The sequence below is a fragment of the Malaclemys terrapin genome, chromosome 5 (genome assembly GCF_027887155.1).
Source record: "Malaclemys terrapin pileata isolate rMalTer1 chromosome 5, rMalTer1.hap1, whole genome shotgun sequence".
NCBI lineage: Eukaryota > Metazoa > Chordata > Testudines > Emydidae > Malaclemys > Malaclemys terrapin.
Genome location: NC_071509.1, coordinates 51,329,754 through 51,353,532, shown reverse-complemented (window position 1 = coordinate 51,353,532; position 23,779 = coordinate 51,329,754). Strand labels below are relative to the sequence as shown.

Sequence of the window (23,779 nt, the reverse complement as noted above, 5' to 3'; positions counted from 1 at the left end):
AAAATGTTAACTACAAAAAAATGAATACACTAATAATAATAATAAAAAAATAACAAAACCTGTAACCCTTAAGATAGGTGCATTATTCTCTTAAGGTACCACATTCCCACACTAACACTGATTCAGCAAAACACATACATAACTGTAAGCATGTGAGTGGGCCTATTGAAATCAATTGGGTCACATATTAAAGTGCTTTGATGGGGAGGGGTATTTCCATAATTCTCTATCCGTATTGTTATTTTCTCTTGTTCTTTGCTTGTCAGTTCTTTGAAACAGGAATTCAGAGTTTAACTTGCTTTGTAAAGCACCATGATCTGTTAGGAGGCTGTATATGTAAAAAGTAAAAATAATAATACTTTTGTACAAAGCACAACACTGTACAACCCAAGCGGACTGTAGCCCTTTCTGATATGGATCCCTCTATCTAATTTTTTGTAAAAAACCAACAGCTTATGCAACGTGTTTAAAATCCCTTCTGGCACGCCAAGCTATCCCATACGGTGACACTTGTATAAAGGTGTCCTATTTGCCCTTATGAATGGTTGTGTTTTATAAAGATGAATGAGCAAGAGGAATGTGCTCAGCTAGTTATTTGTAACTGTTTTGCAAAATACAAAAAGAACACTTTGAAACTTACTGGTATCTGTAAAAGACAAGTCACCTTCTATCTTTTGATCAGGACATGCAGGTGAATAAATGACAGACCTGTGGAATGGATTTAAGCAGCAGGCTGCAACATTATTAACTTAGCTCCCCTCCCCAGTGTTATGTGCCCTTGCCCTCTCTCACATACCTGGCATTTAACTAGGTCCAGAGTGGGGTTACCAGGCTCCCACTGTATAACCAAGAACACTCTGTGCGGACCTGTGTAGGCCCACCCCTACAATTCATAGATCTGAAAGGGACCTCAAGAGGTCATCTAGTCCAGTCCCCTGCACTCATGGTAGGACTAAGTATTATCTAGACCATTCCTGACAGGTGTTTGTCTAACCTGCTCTTAAAAATCTCCAATGATGGAGATTCCACAACCTCCCCTAGGTAATTTATTCCAGTGCTTAACCAGCCTGACAGTTAGGAAGTTTTTCCTAATGTCCAACCTAAACCTCCCTTGCTGCAATTTAAGCCTTGTTTCTTGTCCTATCCTCAGAGGTTAATAAGAACAATTCTTCTTCCTCCTTGTAACAATCTTTTATGTTCTTGAAAACTGTTACATCCCCTCTCAGTCTTCTCTTTTCCAGACGAAACACACCCAATTTTTTCAATCTTCCGTCATAGGTCATGTTTTCTAGACCTTTAATCATTTTTGTTGCTCTTCTCTGAACTTTCTCCAATTTGTCCACATCTTTCCTGAAATGTGTTGCCCAGAACTGGACACAATACACCAGTTAAAGCCCAATCAATGCAAAGTAGAGCGGAAAAATTACTCCTTCTGTCTTGCTTACAACACTCCTAATACATCTCAGAATGATGTTCGCTTTTTTTGCAACAGTGTTACACTGTTGACTCATATTTAGCTTGTGATCCACTATGATCCCCAGATCCCTTTCTGCATTACTCCTTCCTAAACAGTAATTTCCCATTTTGTATGTATGCCACTGATTGTTCCTTCCTAAGTGGAGTACTTTGCATTTGTCCTTACTGTATTTCATCCTATCTACTTCAGACCATTTCTCCAGTTTGTCCAGATCATTTTGAATTTTAATCCTATCCTCCGAGCTTGGTATCGTCCACAAACTTTATAAGTGTACTCTCTATGCCTTTATCTAAATCATTGATAAAGATATTAAACAGAACTGGACCCAGAACTGATCCCTGCGGGACCCCACTTGTTATGCCCTTCCAGTGTGACTGTGAACCACTGATAACTAATCTCTGGGAATGGTTTCCAACCAGTTTTGCACCCACCTTATAGTAGCTCCATCTAGGTTTCAATTGCCTACTTTGTTTATGAGAAGGTCATGCGAGACAGTATCAAAAGCTTTACTAAAGTCAAGATATACCATGTCTACTGCTCCCCCCCATCCACTGGGCTTGTTACCCTGTCAAAGATAGCTATCAGGTTGGTTTGACATGATTTGTTTTTGAGAAATCCATGCTGACTGTTACTTATCACCTTATTATCTTCTAGATGTTTGCAAATTGATTGCTTAATTATTTGCTACTTTATCTTTCCAGGTACAGAAGTTAAGCTGACTGGTCTGTAATTCCCCAGGTTGTCTGCATTTCCCTTTTTATAGATTGGCACTATATTTGTCCTTTTCCAGTCTTCTGGAATCTCTCCCGTCTTCCATGACTTTTCAAAGAAAATTGCTAATGGCTCAGATATCTCCTCAGTCAGCTCCTTGAGTATTCTAGGATGCATTTCATCAGGCCCTGGTGACTTGAAGACATCTAATTTGTCCAAGTAATTTTTAACTTGTTCTTTCTCTATTTTAGCCTCTTCTGATCCTACCTCATTTTCACTGGCATTCACTACATTAGACATCCAATCACCACCAACCTTCTTGGTGAAAACCGAAACAAAGAAGTCATTAAGCACCTCTACCATTTCCACATTTTCTGTGATTATTTCCCACCTCCACATTGAGTAACAGGCCTACCCTGTCCTTGGTCTTCCTCTTGCTTCTAATGTATTTGTAGAATGTTTTCTTGTTACCCTTTATGTTTCTAGCTAGTTTGATCTCATTTTGTGCCTTGGCATTTCTAATTTTGTATCTACAAACTTGTGTTATTTGTTTATATTCATCCTTTGTAATTTGACCTAGTTTCCACTTTTTGTAGGATTTTTTTTTTTATTTTTAGATCATTGAAGATCTCCTGGTTAAGCCAGGGTTGTCTCTTGCCATACTTCCCATCTTTCCTATGCAGTGGGATAGTTTACTCTTGTGCCCTTAATAATGTCTCTTTGAAAAACTGCCAACTGTCTATTGTTTTTCCCCTTAGACTTGTTTCCCAGGGGAACTTACCTACCAACTCCCTGAGTTTGCTAAAGTCTGCCTTCTTGAAATCCATTGTCTTTATTTTGCTGTTCTCCCTCCTACCATTCCTTAGAATCATGAACTCTATCATTTCATGATCACTTTCACCCAAGCTGCTTTCCACTTTCAAATTCCCAACCAGTTCCTCCCTATTTGTCAAAAATCAAATCTAGAACAGCCTCTACCCTAGTAGCTCCACCTTCTGAAATAAAAAATTGTCTCCAATACATTCCAAGAACTTGTTGGATAATCTGTGCTTTCCTGTGTTATTTTCCCAACAGATGTCAGACTAGTTGAAGTCCCTCATCACCACCAAGTCCTGTGCTTTGGATGATTTTGTTAGTTGTTTAAAAAAAGCCTCATCCACCTCTTCTTTCTGGTTAGGTGGTCTGTAGTAGACCCCTATCATGACATCACCCTTGTTTTTTACCCCTTTGATCCTTACCCAGAGACTTCCAACAAGTCTGTCTCCTATTTCCATCTCAACCTCAGTCCAAGTGTCTACATTTTTAATATATAAGGCAACGCCTCCTTCCTTTTTTCCCCTGCCTATTCCTCCCATTCTCTTATAGGCACGTGTTCTAAAAGTTAAATTCCAGGTCTCATTTTCCTCTGGGAGTGGCCTTTTTAGCTTTTATCCACACTGGATACAAGTTGCAACAAGCTAAACATTCTTATCTTTCTGAATATTCAACTTTCGAGTCCTATTGCATGCAACCCAATTGTGCCTCAGTGATACTGTGAGGTGTGACGGTGCCCCCATAAAGCTTTATGGAATATGCTTATGATTGTATATATGACTTAATTAGAATAGGTTTTATGCTACATATGCCATGTAACATATCTCTGTAAAGGTTATGATCTACTGAATCTATTAATCCAATTTGTATGCATGTATCATTTTTGTACTTGAAGTTAGGAATATTGGCTGTATACTTGCTTGATTTTAACTAGCTTAGTAGAGCATTTGGTCAGCTTCTTGAGAAAAGTGCAAATTAAGTGCCCAGTCAAAAACCACTTAAGCCAACAATGAACTTGAGATGCCAATCCACATCTGAGTTTTCACAGGAATGTGGCTTGGCTGGTAAAAACTGAGTCATGCATGGATATGTAGCTCACCCATGTGACTCCAAAACTCCATCTTGGAGCTGGACTCTGCATAGGGGAGAGGAGGGGGTCTCCACCCACAAGAGAAAGTCTATTTAAACCCCCAGGAGACCCCTCCATTTTGTCTTCAGCTGGCTAAAGAGAGCCTCTCCACCCCCCAAGGATACCTGAAAGAAACTGGAACAAAGGACAGTAACTACAGGGGGTGTGAGTGATTCCTGGACCCAGACTAGCAGGAGGCTAGTCTATAAAAGGAAGCTTACTGGAACTGGTGAGGTTTTATTTTTATTCAGTTTCTTAGACATAGACTTGCGTGTTCTATTTTATTTTACATGGTAATTCACTTTGTTCTGTGTTACTACTTGGAACCACTTAAATCCTACTTTCTGTATTTAATAAAATCACTTTTACTTATTAATTAACCCAGAGTATGCATTAATATTGGTGGGAGAAGCAAATAGCTGTGCATATCTCTATCAGTGTTATAGAGGGTGAACAATTTATGTGTTTCCCCTGTATAAGCTTTATACAGGGTAAAATGGATTTATTTGGGGTTTGTACCCCATTGGGAGTTGGGCATCTGAGTGTTAAAGACAGGAACACTTCTGTAAGTTGCTTTCAGTTAAGTCTGAAGCTTTGGGGGCATGTGGTTCAGACCCTGGGTCTGTGTTGGAGTAGACTGGCGTGTCTGGCTCAATAAGACAGGGTGCTGGAGTCCTAAGCTGCCAGGGCAGGAAGTAGTCTTGACACATCAGTTGGCAGTTCTCAAGGGGGTTTCTGTGATCCAACCCGTCACATGAGGAATGCAGAAAAAACCTCACTAGACCTCTACCAGTTTGGTCCAACTGGAAAAATTCCTTCCTGATCCCACAACAGGCAATCAGTCGGAGCTGCAATATCCTAAAAATACAGCTCCTGTGCTACACCTAAGAGGAAGGAGGGCAGGGGAGCTAGAAGGAGCACGAGGCTTTTGAAAAGCCCAGGATAGTTTAAATATGCAGGGTTTTGAGGAGTCGCATGCAAGAACCTATTGGCTAACCTGGTCCCACATCCCCAACCGATGAGAAGACAGCAGACCTGTGGTGGGGGCAGCACGTTCTAGCCATGCTGCGTGTTTGTGTCTGTAGAAGGGCTCGTCTGAGGCTCGTCCCTCAGCAGGGCTGTGGGGTACCCCACCGCCTCACAATAGTTCGCTATGGGCCCAGGCCCTGGGTCAGGGCGGGGCAGCAAACAAACAGTCAGGGGCTCAGGCCCTTAGGCAGGGGCTGAGCCAATAGTTCAATAGAAACCCAGGCCCTGGGTCAGGGCAGGGCAGCAAATAAACAGTCAGGAGCTCAGGTTCTGAGCGTTTGGTGCGAGGGGGAGACTGCCACCCGTGAGTGGGGTGGCAGGGGAGACGCAGGCCCACCCACTCCACTGCGTCCCAGCCCGGGGCCCTAGCAGCAGCAGAAGACTCACTGCTATGTCAGTGGGGATCCTGACCGCAACACACTGACATTGGCTCTGGCAGTGCTGCGGCCGGACCAGGGTCGGCTGCCCCCGGGCTACTTCCGGACTCCCCGTCGTAAGATACATGGATTAGGGCAGTGTCCTCGGAGGTTTCCAACACCATCGGTTCCTCCGGGTAGCTAGTGAGGGGTAGACTCAGCTGCTCCTCAGGGTAGTTGGCGAGGGGTAGGCTTGGCTGCTCTTCGGGGTAGCTGGCGAGGGGTAGGCTTGGCTGCTCCTCCGGGTAGCGGGCACAGGGCAGGCCCAGCCAGTCCTGTCGGCCACCTTGGGCTGTGGGGTTTTCCCAGTCGTGGTCTAGGCTAGAGGCATTTGGGCTCTCCGGCGGCTGGCTTTCAAGTGAGCTCTGCAGTTGGGCTTTTCTACTTCTGGTCCCGTGCCGTGACCTCTGAGGGCAGGCGCAGGATCCACTGGCTCCACCCACGTTGGTGCTAGGGGAGGCTCGTCCCTCAGCGGGGCTGTGGGGTATCCCACCGCCTCGCTACAGTGTCCCTCACCAACCACCATTTTCCAGGTACTGTGCTACATCGCCATCTGTTCAAGGTCCCCCTCGCCAGCCACTGACTGTGGGGGAGGGGACATTTAAAGCCTCATCTCTTCTTCTTCCCCCTCTTCATTAGTGCCACAAGAAGTTTGCCATGCCAGTAAGGGCTCTACTTATGTATGGCACAATGTCCTAAGTCAAGGGGAAAAGCTTTAAGGGACAAAAACAGGCCTCTCCATTCAAACCTTGTCTACTCAAGCAAAGTTACCCATGGTTGACCCATAGTCAATGTGTGTAAATCAGTCATCATTCTGAACACAATGGCCTCTCAGAACTTCATGGCAGCAGTGACCATAGCCACCAAACCCGCCAGATTCATAAACATGGCCCCCCAGCACTTGAGGATCTCCATTAGCTATTAGCAGTATAGGGCCTGTGAAACACTGTTGAGCAGTTTTGATTCCATTCAGTAGAGAGCGGTGATGCACACTCACTCCAGCCAGTTCATTACAACATACACACAATTTTAATAGTGTTTGCTGAATAAAAGAAAAAAATACTTACCCCTAAAAGATTGCTTTCAAATATAAAAGTGGCAATGGAGAAATTTCTGGATCATTTATCCAAGCTTCTCCAATCTCAGACTTTTTGATTCAGAGAAATGGGACCAGAATCCCCTGCTTTTTGCTTTGCAAACTAAAATCCCAACCTATTGGAACAGATATGGGACAAAGCTGTAACCATTTACCCAAACTACTCAAAATCTGGGCAGTTCAGGTAAATGGGTTCTGGATCCGATCAACACCTAGCATTGGTTATGCAGAACAACTACTGGTCTGCTCCATCTTGAATTTCAATGTGATATTAGCTTCCATTTGACCTCTCTTTGATCCAGTTTTAGCTCACTGTGTTGCCTCTATTTAAGGTATTGGTTAGGGTATGACTAAATGGTAATGTAATACAAGAGTAGAATATAACATCATCTGTTTTATATCTCCTGTGCTAAAATCTTCAGATCTTCTCAGGATAAAAGCTTATTCTAATTGCAAAGAAAGGCTTTCCTTTGAGAAAAATACTCAGTAATGTGTTATAGCCACAGCCTTAGAAATAAGATTCCACTGTTTTGCTGGAATTTTAATGGATGATTGGGTAACGTTCCAAACTACTGAGTATCCAGGAGCCAGTGTCATGCAATTTTAATTCAGCTGTACTGAATCTATAGTGAAATCTGTTGTATACTACATTGAAATGTACTTATACTTGTGCATTAAGCAGCAATCAAATTGCCTCTGTATTGGAGTCTTGGAACACTTAGTACTAAAAACAGAATCCAAAACAACAAGACACCAATGTACAAAGAACAAATATTTTGAAATAACCCTCTAAACATTCCCTGACTTCAGATTCGTCATCTCTTGAAGGAAAAAGACATCTAAACATAAATGATTGACAGTGGCCAAGTGAACGTAGCCGACAGCTGAAGTGTCCTAGATTTCATCTTCATTGGTCCCTTTTTTGACTTAAAATCAAAATCCATTTGTAAGTTATTGACCTAGTTTTGTCTACTGCTCTTCCAGAATGCAAATCATAGCAATAGCCTAGCATGCAGATGACGTACGACTTCAGCATTCTCAGAAACACACACTTATTTCCAGTCACTCATCAAAACACTAACGTTGCCCTCTGGTCAAGGTTACCAGGATGAATCTGTAAGAGCAGTGTTTTAGCGTCACACACCATTAACCTAGAGTGCTTCAGGCTATACGTCATATGCTTGATGAACAGGCACTGACACACAGTCCTAATATATTTGTGTACCAGAATATATCAAGACCTAAGATGTGATTAATTTTCAGGAGCAAAAAAATGTTTTGTGTGGGTGAGGGCAAGGGACAGAAAGTATGGGCCAACTACTCTAAAATTATGCAGTGTATAAATATCAACCATATGCACATCCAGTATGTTTGTTATCATAAATAACTGTCTCTTATACTTGTATTTTTGTGGAGAGAGGATGGGGTGAAGAGGAGACACATTAAGATAATTTTAATCAACTTTTCGAGTTCTTCTTTCTGAAATACAAATATATTTATTTACTATAAATGTGATACGTTTGTAAGGTGATTTGTTTCATTTTTCATTTAAAAAGAAATTGTAAAAATAGTGTGTTTATAATGAGCCAGAAAAATGATGCCCAACGGCATTCATTTATGTGAGCACTTACAGTGCTAATCAACTCCAATACACTCTTACTGACTTTGTGAAGTTTATGGCACCAAAGATCCCAGTCAAGAAGTCTGAACATCAAGGCTCAACCAAGCACCCCTTGAGACTACTATGAATAACAACATATGCAGCAAAATTCTCCTCCTTGATCTGCAGTCCTGATCTGTTATAGAATCTAACAAGATACAAGCTATATTTAAACTGGGGAGCCCACATGAGTTCTTTTCTAAACAAAGAGAAATTGCTGCTGCTTAATAACATTAGTATAGAAACAGTCCAAATAAGGATTTGCAAGTTCCACCTTACACTCAGGTAATGGATCAAGTTCATACCTTCGCTGCTGCTTCTGTTTGGCTGGAGTTGGTTTTCTGAAAGGCAGATTTAATAAGACAGTAGTATATCTGTATAACTTGTAATGGCTGAAACCTGACAACCAAAACCAGAGCAATATAGTTTTAATTACAGTATAAGTAAACAGTTGGGAAGACACCAAAAAATTATCTCACTGTCAGCTATATTCAATGGAAACGGGAAAGTGTATTTCTTTCTTTTTTTTTTTTTTTTTTTTTTTTTTTTGCAGATTCTCATAGAGCAAAAAAAAGGATTTTCTTCAAAACCTTTACAAAGATATTCATCCATTGGCTCATAGGAGTAAAGTTAGCAAGTACATGGATTCAATTGGATGACACATGGGCATAAATTTAAGAGTTAGCAGGATCAAGGCCTAAGTGTCAAAACTTGAAATCGAAAAGGAGGAATATCCAATTACGAGACCAAACATAGGCCATTTTGCAGACTATATAAGCTTTTTATTTAATATATATACTTTTTCTATGTACATAAGCATCTATACTATGAACATCACCAGTGTATCTGAGCAACTGGCAAAGGGCCTACCCCAACCATTGATGTCAATGGAAATCATCATCACTATGTGGTCTAGTTTCCTCTTTCCGTCCCCTTGGGCAGCTGGGGATTTAGCCCCCCGCCCTCGTCTTCCCCTCCCCCCGACCTTCTTCCCTTTGGTCTTATATTGTTTTTGATATTAAGTGAATGATATATTATTTGTATTGCAGTAGTGTCTAGGGGACCCAGCCACAGACCAGGACCCCATTGTGCTAGGTGCTGTACACATATAGAACAAGAAGAGAGTCCCTAAATCAAGCTTATAATTGGAGAGAATAGCTTCACGCAAACAACATGGTATATTATGAGAGCGACTCTTAGCAGTACGGGTTTCTCTGACTATTTTTAGTCTGTTGAAGAGGAAGGTGGTGAGGTTTTGCCATTTGAAAAAGGCATATAAATGTACTCCTTATTCTGTACATCATGTTGCCTCATATATTACATATGGTCTGTGAAGCAAGCCACAGGGCACAGTGCGGGCGTGTGATTTACACACCATGCAGCCTATCCAGATCATATGCATAGTTGTCGTCTTTCATTTTATTTATTACATTTTCACCTCCCCAGAAATACATATTTTCCTCCTTTCTGTATTATTTCTTTATATTACTATTTTAAGAGTGTTCTGCTCAATTTATTACCTATTTTAGAATACCATGCAAAGAATCAAACATTTTCAATTAAAGCAAAATGCAACCTATCAAAATTATGAATTTATAAACCAAGAGGAACCAAAACAGTACACTCACACTGGTTAGAAAATACCCCTTCTAGAATTTGTAATTTTTAAATGCAAGCTGCATAGGATGGTGACGCTAATGAACTTGAGTGTCATCATAAAATAATTCAGAAGTTCATATTTCAGTTGTCAAATTTTCTTCTAGCAAACTGATTTTGGTTAGTAAAAGATTGCTTGTTTATTGGTGTTACACACCTGCATCTCCCATGGGATGATCACATGGAAACTCAGTTGAAACTACACTTGAAGACCAGAGGGGAGGCTACAATGATATTGGTATTGGGCTGACCCAGTTTATTCCTTTGCCATTCTAGCCCCACCCTACTGCCCATGTTGGATTTTCTGATGTTGGTGGTTCCGTGCTAAATTCTGCTATGGCTTTCACCCCTTCAGAGCCTAACATGCATCTGAGCTATATTTTCGAGAGATGGTAAAAAATTTTCAATGAAATAATGTTCCCAAAATATGAAGTTTTTGATTGAAAATGTTGTTTCTAATTTAAAAAAATAAACAAATAACATTTCTAAATGAAAAGAAAATCATTTTGATTTTATTTTTTTGTTTGGTTTTGATTTCCAGGGTTTGGAATTTTTCGTGGGCTTTTTCCTTCCCTCACCCTCTCTTTTTTACTTATTTTCCCTTTTTCCAGTAAGAAAATGGCTATGGGAAAGGTAAAAATCAGAGAGGGGGGAGGGGAGGGGGAGAGGGGGAGGGCACCAAATTTTAAAAAAGAAAAAAAAATGGTCTCCATTGCAAGAATGTGCAAAAAGTAAAAAAAACTGAGAGAGGAAAGCACTAGTTTATATCAGATTTTAAAATATACAAAATCATTTAAAACAGAGAAGGTGACACATTTTCTCACTTCTATATTTTAACTCTTTTCACACTTCTACAGTGGAAAAAAGTGAAAAATGTCTGAAACAATGTTTTCCCCTAATTTCTCTCTCTCTTTTTAAACTTTCCCCATCCTTTTATTTTTTCCAATAGAACAAAGGAGGGAAAAGATAAAAAAAAAAAGAAGAAAAAATAAATTTTAAAAAGGAAGAGAAACATAGGATGAACACTTGAAAATCCAAAACCTGAAAGTTTTCAGTTTTCAAAACTGCCCTGAAAGAAACATTTTAATTTATTCCACAATTTCCTGTGAAAAATAAAAGTACAGGAAAAAACTAATGCCCCAATCAGTTCTAATATTTTCTAATCTATCTTTTAGTTTAATAAGGGACTTTCTTAGAATCTTGGCTGGGCAGCAGTAGAGTCCTACACTTTGCAGTCCCACACTGCATCAGTGGAGTTATTTTATATAATCAGTCTTTAGGGTATGCTATAGTGGTTTAGGTATGTACGGTACAGAGAATCTCCAAAATGAATGTCAAGTATCAGGGGGTAGCCGTGTTAGTCTGTATCTACAAAAACAACAAGGAGTCTGGTGGCACCTTAAAGACTAACAGATTTATTTGGGCATAAGCTTTCGTGAGTAAAAACCTCACTTCTTCGGATGCATCCAAAGAAGTGAGGTTTTTACTCACGAAAGCTTATGCCCAAATAAATCTGTTAGTCTTTAAGGTGCCACCAGACTCCTTGTTGTTTTTTCCAAAATGAATGGCTGCCTCAGCACTGAATTGCAAACAATGTATTGCTTGCAATTCACACATAGCAGTGTTTGTAGTCATCAGCACTCAGCTCCAAGGTTATTTATAAATTCAAATCTGCCAATACAAAGCAGAGGCGACTGCAATGCATGACACAGGGGAAAAGATCACAGTACGTGATGTACAGTATAGGAAGAGAATACTGCTATCGTTGATATGGTATAGAATTTACAGAAAAATCATGGGCCAAGAGCTACACAGTTTATTCACTCTAATGGAGTTGCAGACATGTAAATGAGATCTGATTTTGGCCCAGCATGTGGAGCAATTTACCTGGGAATGGACATCAGGCCGAAAACCATCCTCATTTATCCCTTATGCAACCTAAAGAGTAGTAACTGAGGGCAAAACTTGATGAATACCATACTATAGTGCTGAATCTGTGATGCTGAGTTCTGGAGAGCTTTCCCAAGCATCACCTTGATCTTTTCCCTCATCTGCTGAGCTCACCTATCATCCATCTCCATCCTAACCCTGATCTGTATTTCATCCTTAGATCGTGAACTCTTCTTGTCAATAAGGCGGGCAACTTGCACATTGTGGCACATAGCTCCCATAGATAAATACATAATTTCTATTGTAAATTATTGTTTGAGGAGTTTTCTATCTTAACAGTTTTACATGAAATTGGAATGAAACTTTTTATAAAAATTGTCAATCCAGATGCAAAATGTTTCCCGCTTCAGATATTGTAATCCATTAAGATATGTTTATAATGATAAAGCAGCAGAACTCCTGTCCCCATCTCTAAAACTATTTTAAATGAGATTCAGAGACTCTCTTGACTAGCTCTAACAGACATTTCTAATGTACTCAACATTGCAGTAGTTAGGCACCATTTAAGATATTAAATTCAGAAGGACTAATTAATTTTTTTAGGAGAACAGTTTTCAGGGAGAATGGGTTTCAATCTGACATTAACAGATTGCAGCAGAAAAAAAAAATCACAAAACCAATTACATGACATAAATCAGTTTAACTCACTGTGAGACAGCATGTGGCTTTGCCAAAAGCCCTTTGTATGGCTTAGTGCACATTTTCCTCCCCGCTTTTCCCTCTTGTTTGGGAAAGGGGTTAGTAACTTTACCAGGACTCAATTTTCAGAGGTGCTGAGCATCTAGAGCTTCATTGGTCAACTTCTCTGACAATCAGGCCCCGAGTGTCTTGAGTTAGGGACCCAAAACTGGAGGCATTCAAAATTAGACAATTATTTTTTTGGCCTAAGTGACTTGCTCTAACCAACATAGTGAGCAAGTGGCAGAATTAAAGCTAGAACCCGGGTCTCCTGCACAACAGCCCTGTGCCCTCACCATATCCAGGGGTCCCAGAAAAGTGAGGGTTTTTTCACATTCCATGAACTACAATAAGCAGAATGGGAGCAGCAGTTAAGGCTGCTGCTCTGACCTAAGTCTGAATTTTTTTGCTTTGGTGTGTATTAATTCTGACCTTTCACATAGATTTAATGCAGATTTTAGCTTAATATATTGCCACTTGGTAAGGATGTGCACAATAAGGGAGAGAACCTGAATTCGTTCAGAAGGCTAGTTCATGACACAAAGGGCTAGTTATTAAAATGCCTATTCCACATGTTTCCTAACTGAAAGGGAGGCCAGTCAAATTTCTGATTCACTTTGGAGTTAATTGCTTTAGGTAGGAAATCAATCACTGTTAAATTCCAGGTGGAGAAAAGCATTTTTGTAGCTGAGGCGAATAAGTCTATTTTGATGTGTGGGTGACATGTTCTGGTGATTTACCAAGCAGCAGATTCCTGCCTCAGGTGAGAAGACAAATTTCAGCAAGTAATCTATGCCCTGAACAGGGAGAGCAGGGAACATTCTGTAAGCAGTTAGTAGCATGGAGTGATATTATATTGTTATGCCTCAAGGCAGGGAAAGACTTCAGTTCTTCCATCTCACTAATGAGCGTGGAGGGTCTTTCACCATGCAGAGATACTTCAGTGAAGAGACAAGCATGGAAATCACTTGGTAAAACGTTATTAAGGGGATAATTCAGCAAAAGGAAAATTATGGCAAGAAATATCTAGGTGTATTTTACATCCATTTTTGGAAAATATTAGAGTGGCTTAAAATCTAAGGAGCATTTTCCTAGTACCAAACACTGCCTTCAGAAATGTGCATGAAATTCTGAGTCACTAAGTTCCATTCTTAAATTTCTTCTTGTATCTTATTCAGAGGTATAAGAAACTCTGCCTATATATCACATTTATGAGAAATATTCACCCATAAGCATCTAAAAAGATGAAATCACAGTTTTAGTTTGTTTTCCCCTTCATTTGTTAGCAGCCTAATGGAAAAGTAGCATTTAACTTTCCAGTGTTAATTTTGTACCCCGCAAACTTGAACATTTAAATTTCCATTAATACAATAGGCAAGGTGATGTGGGGCTTACTCAAATAATGGAAAAGATCATGCAAAAATAGTAAATTTGTGTGTGTGTGATCAGTTGATATACCTGACACATTACATATTTGAGGCGGGGGAGTGGAGGATGGCATTTTATCTAACATCCATCTGAGTTCAAGCTCTTATTTGTTCTTGGTTTTTAACTTAAAAAAAAAATCAGTGCATATTTCCTTTGTTTGCAGACTACTGCATAAAAATTCTAGCAACAGCTTTGTAAGATTGATTGTAACTTACATCACTGCTGGTATTCTAAATATATTCCTGAACAAGTCAAGGACAGTCTCCATTATATTAGAGAGACTCCCTATTTGTTATTTCTTGATAAATACATACAGTACCGTGTAAATGTCAAATACCTCTTGAAAGTGTACAGTAACTCTAAATATTTATTTTTTCACTTCACCCTTCATTTATTTTCATCCCATATCTCAAGTGTCTCATCTACCCATCTAAGTTTTTCTATAGCCTTTCATCACAGCATCTAAGCAATGCTTAGTATCCAATACCTATCTCTTTATTTTAAAAAAGTTAGTTTTATGAAGAGTATGTTTTTGAGTAAAAAGGTGAAATACAGCCACTTACACTTGGAACGCCTACCTGCATTCACCAAGCAACAATCCTCTCAGCATTCAACTTCTTTCTTAAAACTTGTCAGGGTCTCCACTGCCTCCAGGCTCAGTGCCTACAAACCCAGTGAGGTCAGCTGGGCCCAATAAACCTTCACTAAGTAACTGTGCTCCCTGATTGGTCAGAAGAGACAACAGACCACCATTTAAGACTGGTAGCAAGAGCAGTATAGTGGCTGCTCAATGCATTCTAAGCTCATAGCTGCACCAGATCGCCTTCCAGTCCACTCCTTGCTCTGCTCCACCCCTTGCCTGCTCTGCTCTAGCCCCAACCCCATCCCCAATCTACCTCTTGATTCCTAACTCCTAGCTCTGACCACACTTCTGGTTCTGCCCTCTGATTCTGCTCTAACCATTAGGCTAGTCTCCTGCTCCAGTCACTAGATTGCATCCCCTACACTTCAGAGTGTGACACGCACTTGTTCTGCAAAGCCATTACATGATAATCTACCAATTATAGATACATTTAAAAGTATACACAATATCCTAAAGCTAAAACTATCTCCACTGATGCTCCAAAGATTGGATTGTCACCATGTGTCTGCAGCGCATCGACATGGTCAGACTTTAGGCCTAATCCTGCTCCTAATAAGATCAGTGACAAAACTGCCTTTGCTTGCAAGCTCTTTGGGACAGGGACAAGTGTTCTACTTTTTGTTGACATCAATATTGTAAATAGCACTGTGAGCGGTCCTTTGTGATTATTAATAGTTCTTGGATGCAGTAGAGTCTCTGAAACTGGTATTTCTTCAGAAAATGTAATGACCTCAGCATATCATCTTTGGAGCTCTGAAGACACTGGTGGCGAAGCTTAATAAAGTAAATTTCAACCAAGCACTATCTTTAACAAACAGCGAGATACGGAAACAGATCAAAGATTAATAGCATTGCATGTGGTTGTATAAGAAATGAATTAGGATTTAGTGATGGATTCTTATGTATAAAGTCTAGAGACCAGATTCTGAAATCCCATTTAGTGTTTACTCCATTCTTCAGGCCCACTGAAGTCAATGGAAAGACTCCCATGGGCCTTGGAAAACCCCTTTATTTAAGCCAACTTCCATCACTTCAATAGGCATTTCCCCCGAGTAAGAATGGAATAAAAACTAAAGGGCAGATACAGAGACCTTTAGTCATTTTGTTGTATAGTACTATTACAAGAATACTTCATGAGTGGACCAAGGTACTAATCAACATGTCTTAACGGACATATATTGATTTCAGTGGCATCATTCATGGAGTAAGGTACTATGTAGCATGAGTGAGGATATCAGAATCTAGTATGAAGTACAGCATTTGTCCCCATAGTCTAGAATCAATGTAAGCATGTGTATGGGCTTTTGCATGTGTAATGGTACAAAAAAATAGTCACTGTATATCACTGAAGTGTGCTCTGTCATGTTGAATCTCTAGCTTGTCACTTGTTCGTTCAAAGATGACATATGTCTTTAATAAAGCTCAAGTCTTGTACTTGCACATTTACTCAATTTTCAAGTTTAAAGGAATGTGAGATTAATGTGTCTTATCTGATTGCTGCAGTTTCAAAACCAAAGACCATCTCAGAAGGCTCAATATTGAACATCTGGTATCTGTCACATTAAAATAAAATAGATATGGATCAGACAATAAGCATTTGTTCACCATGAAGGCAGACAATATGATTTGGTATGCTGTTTTTCAAAGCAACTCAATGGTATTACCACACTTAATAGGAACATAAATAATATTTATTATCCACTTATTTCTAGTCCACATTTTCCAACTCCTTCTCAATAAAGTGCCAATGACATGTCTTAGAAAGAGACAGCAACTGTAGAGATAAAAGGTATACATTAAAAAAAATTCATACTAAAAGCCATCTTAGATTACATAAAATGAAAGACATTTTTAAATTGTATCGATTTTAAGGATTTGGGATGTTTGTTTACTTCTTGAATTTCACTCAGGCGCCATTTACACTTAGCGCTTTAGAGCTGGGGTGGGGAATCCAGGCTTGCATAGACATACTCACACTAGCTCTCATTGAACTAAAGCACTAAAAATAGTAGTAGAGCCACGGTAGTTTGTGCAGCTGCCCCAAGTTCATACCCACAAGAGGGGTTGTATCGGGGGCAGCCAGCCTGTGCTGATGCTCACCGCTTCCTGTGCTACCACATCTACATTATTATTTTTAGCATGCTAACTCATTGACAGCCAGTACATGTCTTTGTGAGCTAGCAATCACATCCCTAAATGCAAGTGTAGACATCATTTAAATCTGATTAATAAAACTAGAATGGCCAGTTTCACATTCTGCTTATAGAATATTGAACTCAGAGGCTTAAGCACTAGTACAGCCTTATTATGTTGGAGTTTCCAGCACTGCTGGGAAATACAAAAAACAAATCAAAAGCTTTATTTTCAAAATATTATTTTAAAGAATGTAAGACACCATTCCAAATTTGATTTTGTATATTCTATTTCTTCTATTATGATCTATATAACATATTCCTTTAATCATCTGTTCCCTTAAAATGAAAGAAGATAGGCCTTTAGAAAGGATAGGGTCCAATTCTCCTCTCCATCATATTAATGTAAACCAGGAGTTAATTCATGGAGTTACACTGGTGTAAGTGAGATGACAATCAACTCCAATGCCTATAATATGCAGCTTATCTTGTGTTTTGCAAGTAAATAAATATTTGCTCAGTGCAAGAATTTATTTGAGCAAAAGAAGCTTAATCATGGGAAGAGTTGAAGTCATCTACTTCATTTACTAGTACCTTTCTCAAGTAAATGAGAAAGCACAAATTGCTGCTCTCTGCTTAAAAAAACAAACAAAACAAAAATCAAACAAACAAAAGCACCCCATTTATCGTAGGTGCTTTCTAGTATAAATGGCTTATGTGCCTCTAAGGGGAGGTGCTATTATCTATATATCATCACCAGCATGTTAGACACTTTAAAGATGGAAATAAAGACAAGGTCTCTGCTACGGAGTGGAGCAGAAACAAACTGGTGGTTTTAGTCCATTTATTAGTGGACAGGTATCCTCATCAGAAAAATTGTCATCCTAAATGAAAACTGCTGATTTTATTAGCAGTATGTCAGCCAAGAGGACAATGACTGAATGGGGGAATGGAGATTCACCCTTCAAACCTTTGAGACACAGGTGCTGGCTTCCTCTGGGCCCCAGGAGGGCTCAACCCCACGCCTCACCCCCACCCCACCCCTTCTTTCCCCAAGCCCTCACCCCTTCCGGCCCCACCTCCACCCCACCTCTTCCCATCCAGTTCTCCCCCAAGCGCGCCCCATCCCCGATTCTCCCCCGCCAGCGCCTCCTGCACACCATGGAACAGCTGATTGCGGCAGCGGTAGGAGCTGGGAGGGAAGGGGATTTGTTGATTAGCAGGGCCACCAGTGGGCAGGAGATGCTGTGGAGGAGGGAAGAGCAGGCTGCCAGTGGATGCTCAGCAGCTACTAATTCTTTTCCGGGGAGCACCCACAGAGCTGGTGCCTGTGCTTAGAGATGATGCTTCCAAGTCAGGATTAAGGCACATATAGACAGTACAAAGTGGGGGAAATTGCATTGCTGCTTCTGGTGCTATGTGTGATCTGTAGCTAGATAAATAAAAGATGTCATTTTTTATGAACCCTGTGACAAACTGTACAACCTTTCTTAACAGGAGAATTTGTTATTTAAAACCTTGGAACAGTGGCAGGCCTTCATCTCAGCTTTGCAGTGCCTGGATTGGATTTTCACAAACAAACAAACATACATTTTCAGACATTTGCAAAGTAGTGTAGAAAGGTGATGCAATTCAGCAACTCTTGTGATTATATAAGAAAGCATTTGTTTGTAGGTAAAATAAAATGATACATTTTACTGTAAGGTGAATGTTATCCATAGCTAATTTAGGATTTCTACAAGCTTTTCATCATGAGAACATTAAAAAATGCCATGCGGTGTCTTTGCAACAGAGCTAAGTCTATATTCTTTGAGTTCAACATGGTTTCTTTTCCAGTGCAACTTCTTTTTGCTGAGATAATAGACACAATGAGCCAAAAACTCTCTCCACTGATTTAAACAGTTGCACCAGGGAAGAAATTGGCCTCAGGCCCACAGTTTATATAGTTCAGCCTGACAGATACAGAGCACTGAATGTACTGTAAGCATGCACAGGAATTTATGGACAAGTTTTTTTTAACTACTGCATTCTAATGTTTCTACTAGCAAAACTCAGAAAATGGAATTTGACCTTATTTATAAAATTGACATCTTTGTCTCTTGCTGCCCTCTACTGTCACATGCATTGTCTACACTTACTGAACTTTAAACACTCAGTTAGAAATGAGCTCAGATCAGAAAACCTCAAGTGTGGGGGAAGTTTGGATCTGGATCCACATCCAGACTGACTGTGAGCAGCCTTCTATAATGTGCTGTGTCAATCATCAAATCGAAATACTACTAAACTTCGGGGAAGCTGGGATTCAGATTCACTTGCAGGTACAACCTTTACTTAGGGTGACCAGATGTCCCGATTTTATAGGGACCGTCCTGATATTTGGGGCTTTTTCTTATATTGGCGCCTATTACCCCCCATCCTCGTCCCAATTTCTCACACTTTCTATCTGGTCACCCTACCTTTACTATTTGAGTCCATCCAAATAATCAGCAGATTCTAAAGCCAGCAAAATGGTTTGAAATGACAACTACTAGAAAATAGCTCTGAAGATTTTCCTGCGTCTGGGCATATACTACTTTTCTTGCTGAATACTTGGTTTTGCATGGGATGTGCAAGCACTGCTGTCTAGAGGCCTGATCCTGTGAGAGCTCATTAGGAATCGAGACCATTTAGGAACTCGCAGGGGGCATTCAGCACCTTGCAGGAATCCTTGCAGCAGGATTAAGTCTTGTGTTAGGAAGCTAATGTTTCTAAATGCTTCCAATACTATAAATCCAGTTATTTCTACCACATGAGTACAAAATGTTCAAGTAACTTTCTATTTTTCTTTGGCAAATATAATTATGTACAGACAGAAAACTGCACTCTTTCAGCATCCTAAACTCCTTGGATTAGTCATCTCTTGCTAAAATCAGGTTAGATAAAAATGAATTATTTAAAATTAAAAAAATCAGTTTATTTAAATCAGATTTTTATTTAAATTGAATACAGTTTTGTATGCAACCTATTTAAAATTAAATTTGAAATTATGGCAACCTATCTTAAGGATTAAATTTACTATAAACTCTTCAAAAATTAAATTTTTTAAAAAGTAATATTAAGCAGTACATGTTTACTACCAAGTTTTAAAGAAAAATTAAAATCATTGAAGTCACTGGCTAAGCACCTGGAATCAGCATTTGTTGAAGTGCTAAACTAGCTTTTGATAGCAATAGCATCTTCCGCAGCTGAGAAGAATTTTTTCTTCATTTCAGTTTATTCGAGTAGTTCAGTTCAATGACTAATTCATTCAGACTTAAAACACCAATTGGGAGTTAAATGCAGGAAAGTTTGTTTTCCTCTTCCAACTATGAATAAAAATTAGTAATGAGAGGATGAGAACTACTAATTCTAAAATCTGAAAGGACATGGTAACCAAGTCATAAGTTAAAAAAAAAAAAAGTCCTCATCAAGTAACTTAAAAGTGCATCATTTACCATTTTCTAACATAAAACAAAATATGAAAACTAAGCATCTCAATAAATGTAAGTTAAGCTATATAACTGCTTACATAAATGTATATGTATATAATATATATTCATGGTTAGTGGGAAAAAGCACCATATTTTTAGTTTAAAGGCTATATTTAATTGTAAGTCATCATGTTTTAATGGTTACCAACTAGTGAGAATCAACCTTTCTTTAGGAAAATAACCAAAATGTACAAATGCAAAACAAAATTAAAATTGATCATTTAAATCAAGGGTTTCTGCTTGATTTAAATCAAAGAGATTAAAATCATAGATTTTAATCAGCAATGTGCCCTGCTAAAAATATAAGGTTCAGGCAGTAACAGGAATTTATAGCCACAGGAAAATTGAAACAACTTCTGGTATTTATCAACGAATACTTGTGAAACGCAAGAATATAACTTCAGTACCTATTTATCTATTTAAACACCTAGTGATCAAATTCTGGGTTCTCCTTTCATACTTGTAACCATCTGCACCAGCAATCCTTCCCTGCATAGTGTGCCCCTTGGAGCCATACCCTGGCAGCATTCAGTGGCACCAAAGCAGAGGACAGAGAGGGAGCAGAAATGGCAGCCTCATTCAGAAGAATCACACTTAGCAGCCTGTTGAGTCAGTTCTCTTGCCTTTACTTTGAAGCCACCTTGCTCTTGTTGCTGACAAAAGCCATTTCTTTGATAATGAATTTGGTGACTGGAATGACTTTGTGTAAAGAACGGTGGCTACTTTACAGTACCATTTTTTAATGTTACTTTTTAAATGTGCCCTTACACACACAAACTTACAAAATATCACAGCCCACATGTGGTGTGGAAGTCTTTAGTAACAGTGAAAATACTGGGATACATGCAGCCCTGCAACATTCATCTTATTTTGATTTATATATTGCTTACAGCAGAGCTTTTCTATATACAAACGTACATCAGAAGAGAGACAATCAGATCTACTACATGGTGAAGACATCTGAAAGAATCTCCTTAAAAAGACCTCCATCACCTTCAAACAGGTGAATCTTACAACATGCCCTGAAGCTCAAATACATAAAAAGGTCATAAGAGGAGATTATAAAAAGTACATTTCTTATTTGCCTAGTAATTTATTATTTTGACCTCTGTGTATATTTTTTTGTTATGTTTGGGTGGGCAGTGTAAATTGGGTAGGGTAATAGTGAATAATGAAGATTAGATGGCAGTAGAGAATTGAATGGATTCTTAAAATGTTTGTTCCCAGACATTCTAATGTTTAGATTTTTCACAAAAGTGTACAATATTTGCAAGGAAGTTATTATTGTTTTATCTGTTAGCTGGACACCAATGAAACACACTTTTCATCTTGACTTAAAAAAAATAATTAAAAAGCACTTGGTAGAATGGTCTTGTGGCTAAGGCATTGGATTGGGATTTTGGAGATTGGGAGTCAGTTTCCCCATCACCAATTTCATGTGCGACCTTGGGCAAGTCACTTAATCTGTCTGTGCCTCAGCGTTCCATCTGTAACATGGAGATAATACTACTTTTCTCCCACCGTTTATGCTCTTCAAAGCAGGGGCCATCTCTTACAACATGTTTGTACAGTGCCTCGCACAATGGGACCTTGACCTCAGCTGGGGCTTTTAGGCACTACTGTAATATAAATAATGATAAATAAAAAGATTTTATTTTTATGATAAGGGTGGCTGGTAGCACTGCCTCTCATTAAGGTTGCCTGACAGTTTCCATTATAGGACCCTGATATCAGTTACTTATAACTTTGTCTAGCTTTAACCATTTGGGCTAAAATTTTTGAAGCTGGGCGTGCCTCAGGCTGAATTTATTTGGGGAATTTCAGCCAAAAGAGTTCAGCCATTTCCAAAACCGAGGTGAGGGGGAAATGGATTCATTTGCCCATGTTAAAAAATTCTTACAACTTTTTATTTGAACAGCATTAGCGCCCCATGCTTTGGAAGAGGGACTTGAAATTTGGAGAGGGGATGGCCTTTGTTTCAGAGCTTTGCCTTTTATTATTCCTGTAAATATTTTCCCAAACTGATCCAAGATATAAACCTTTGAAAAATTGCAGTTTGCACATGCTCACTAGAGACTTTTGTTTTTTTTATCCTTCTATTCATTTAAAGTTAAAGCTTCAAACTAGCCAGATTTTTATGAACAGAGATTGTCTTTTTGTTGTGTTTGTATAAGACTTAACACAATAGGGCCCTTGCCTCTCAGCACTACCAAAACACATAATAAAAATACTGTTATGCCAGTCTAGTTATTGTTAGTCTCTTTTCTTTTGGTTTCATTCTTCATTTCTATATTTTTTTTCCAGGCATAAGACTCACCATATGAAAAGTGCAGATGTGGAGCTTTTGCTAAAGAATATTGGAAACACTACTACAATCCTTGGAGGAGTAATTCACATTTGCACAAGCATCATTGCTCACTGGCTGAATGTTTCCTATGATTAAGGAGAAGTTATGTGCAGAATTGACCTGCTTCATCTTGGCCAACTTTTCTTGGCATGTGCACCTCTGCAGCATAAGAATGAGGTTCCAAGGTATCTGTTTAGGGTACTACTAGCTGGATAATAAAACAGCTGCAGAATTTAAGTGAGTTCCATGTGTCATTCTTTTTAACATACAAGTTCCTTAAATACATTTTTAAGGGTACTTTAATTTGTCTTTCTAATCCCATATCATCAATTGCTTTATATTCATTGTATCCATAGCACTTTTAGCAGCATAAATTATTTTTTGGGTAAAAATCATCTTGGTTTTATTGTTACTATCAGTGCATCCAATCCTGTATCATAATTCACATTAAAGCCAATGATAATATTGTTTCAGGATCAAGCCTGATTTTTCTTTAGATTGTGTACTTCAACGCAGAAAAGCCAAATGTTGGGCAGGATTCTGGAGGTCCATCTTGCTATGATGGTATCGAACAGATTGGAATCTTACCAATAAAGAAATGAAGAAAGTCATCAAGGCAGAACCCTATCAGTTTATAACACTAGGATCTTTTCTTTAAGATGCTCAAGAAAAACTAAAGATACTAATTGCTCTGTTTTTTCCTGAAATTATATAAATACAGAAAATAGAAATGCTGATTTATAAACACCATGTCTAGTTTCACAGACTATGCTGGAAACCTCCCATTGGAACCAATAGGAAACTATTTAAAAAAAAAAAAAAGAAAGAAAGAAAACAGAGTCCACTGTAAAGTATTTGTTTCCTTTTTACAATTGCTGGGAATCTAATTTGGTCCAAAGAAGGAGGATGGTGAGTGAATACATTTAAAGCTTCGCTCCCTCCCCCTTTTGTTCCTACTACTGCTTTGTATTTGGGATTCATTTATTTTTATTTGAAAGACCAGGCTGGATGGAGAGTAAGGAGTTGTCCTCCTCCTCTCTTGAAGAAGGGGCAGCCATCCTAGGCCTTGCTCTCCTGGCATGTAAAGGCTAAGGAGCAGGGGAGG

General features: G+C 39.1%; 1 long non-coding RNA gene across 1 annotated transcript; it reads left to right on the top strand.

Moving 5' to 3' along the window:
* Positions 1–4,165: 4,165 nt before the first annotated feature.
* LOC128837664 (uncharacterized) lies at positions 4,166–22,907 on the top strand. Its single transcript, XR_008445012.1, has 3 exons — positions 4,166–4,359; positions 21,220–21,330; positions 22,632–22,907. It is a non-coding gene; the product is annotated as an uncharacterized LOC128837664 (long non-coding RNA).
* Positions 22,908–23,779: the final 872 nt, after the last annotated feature.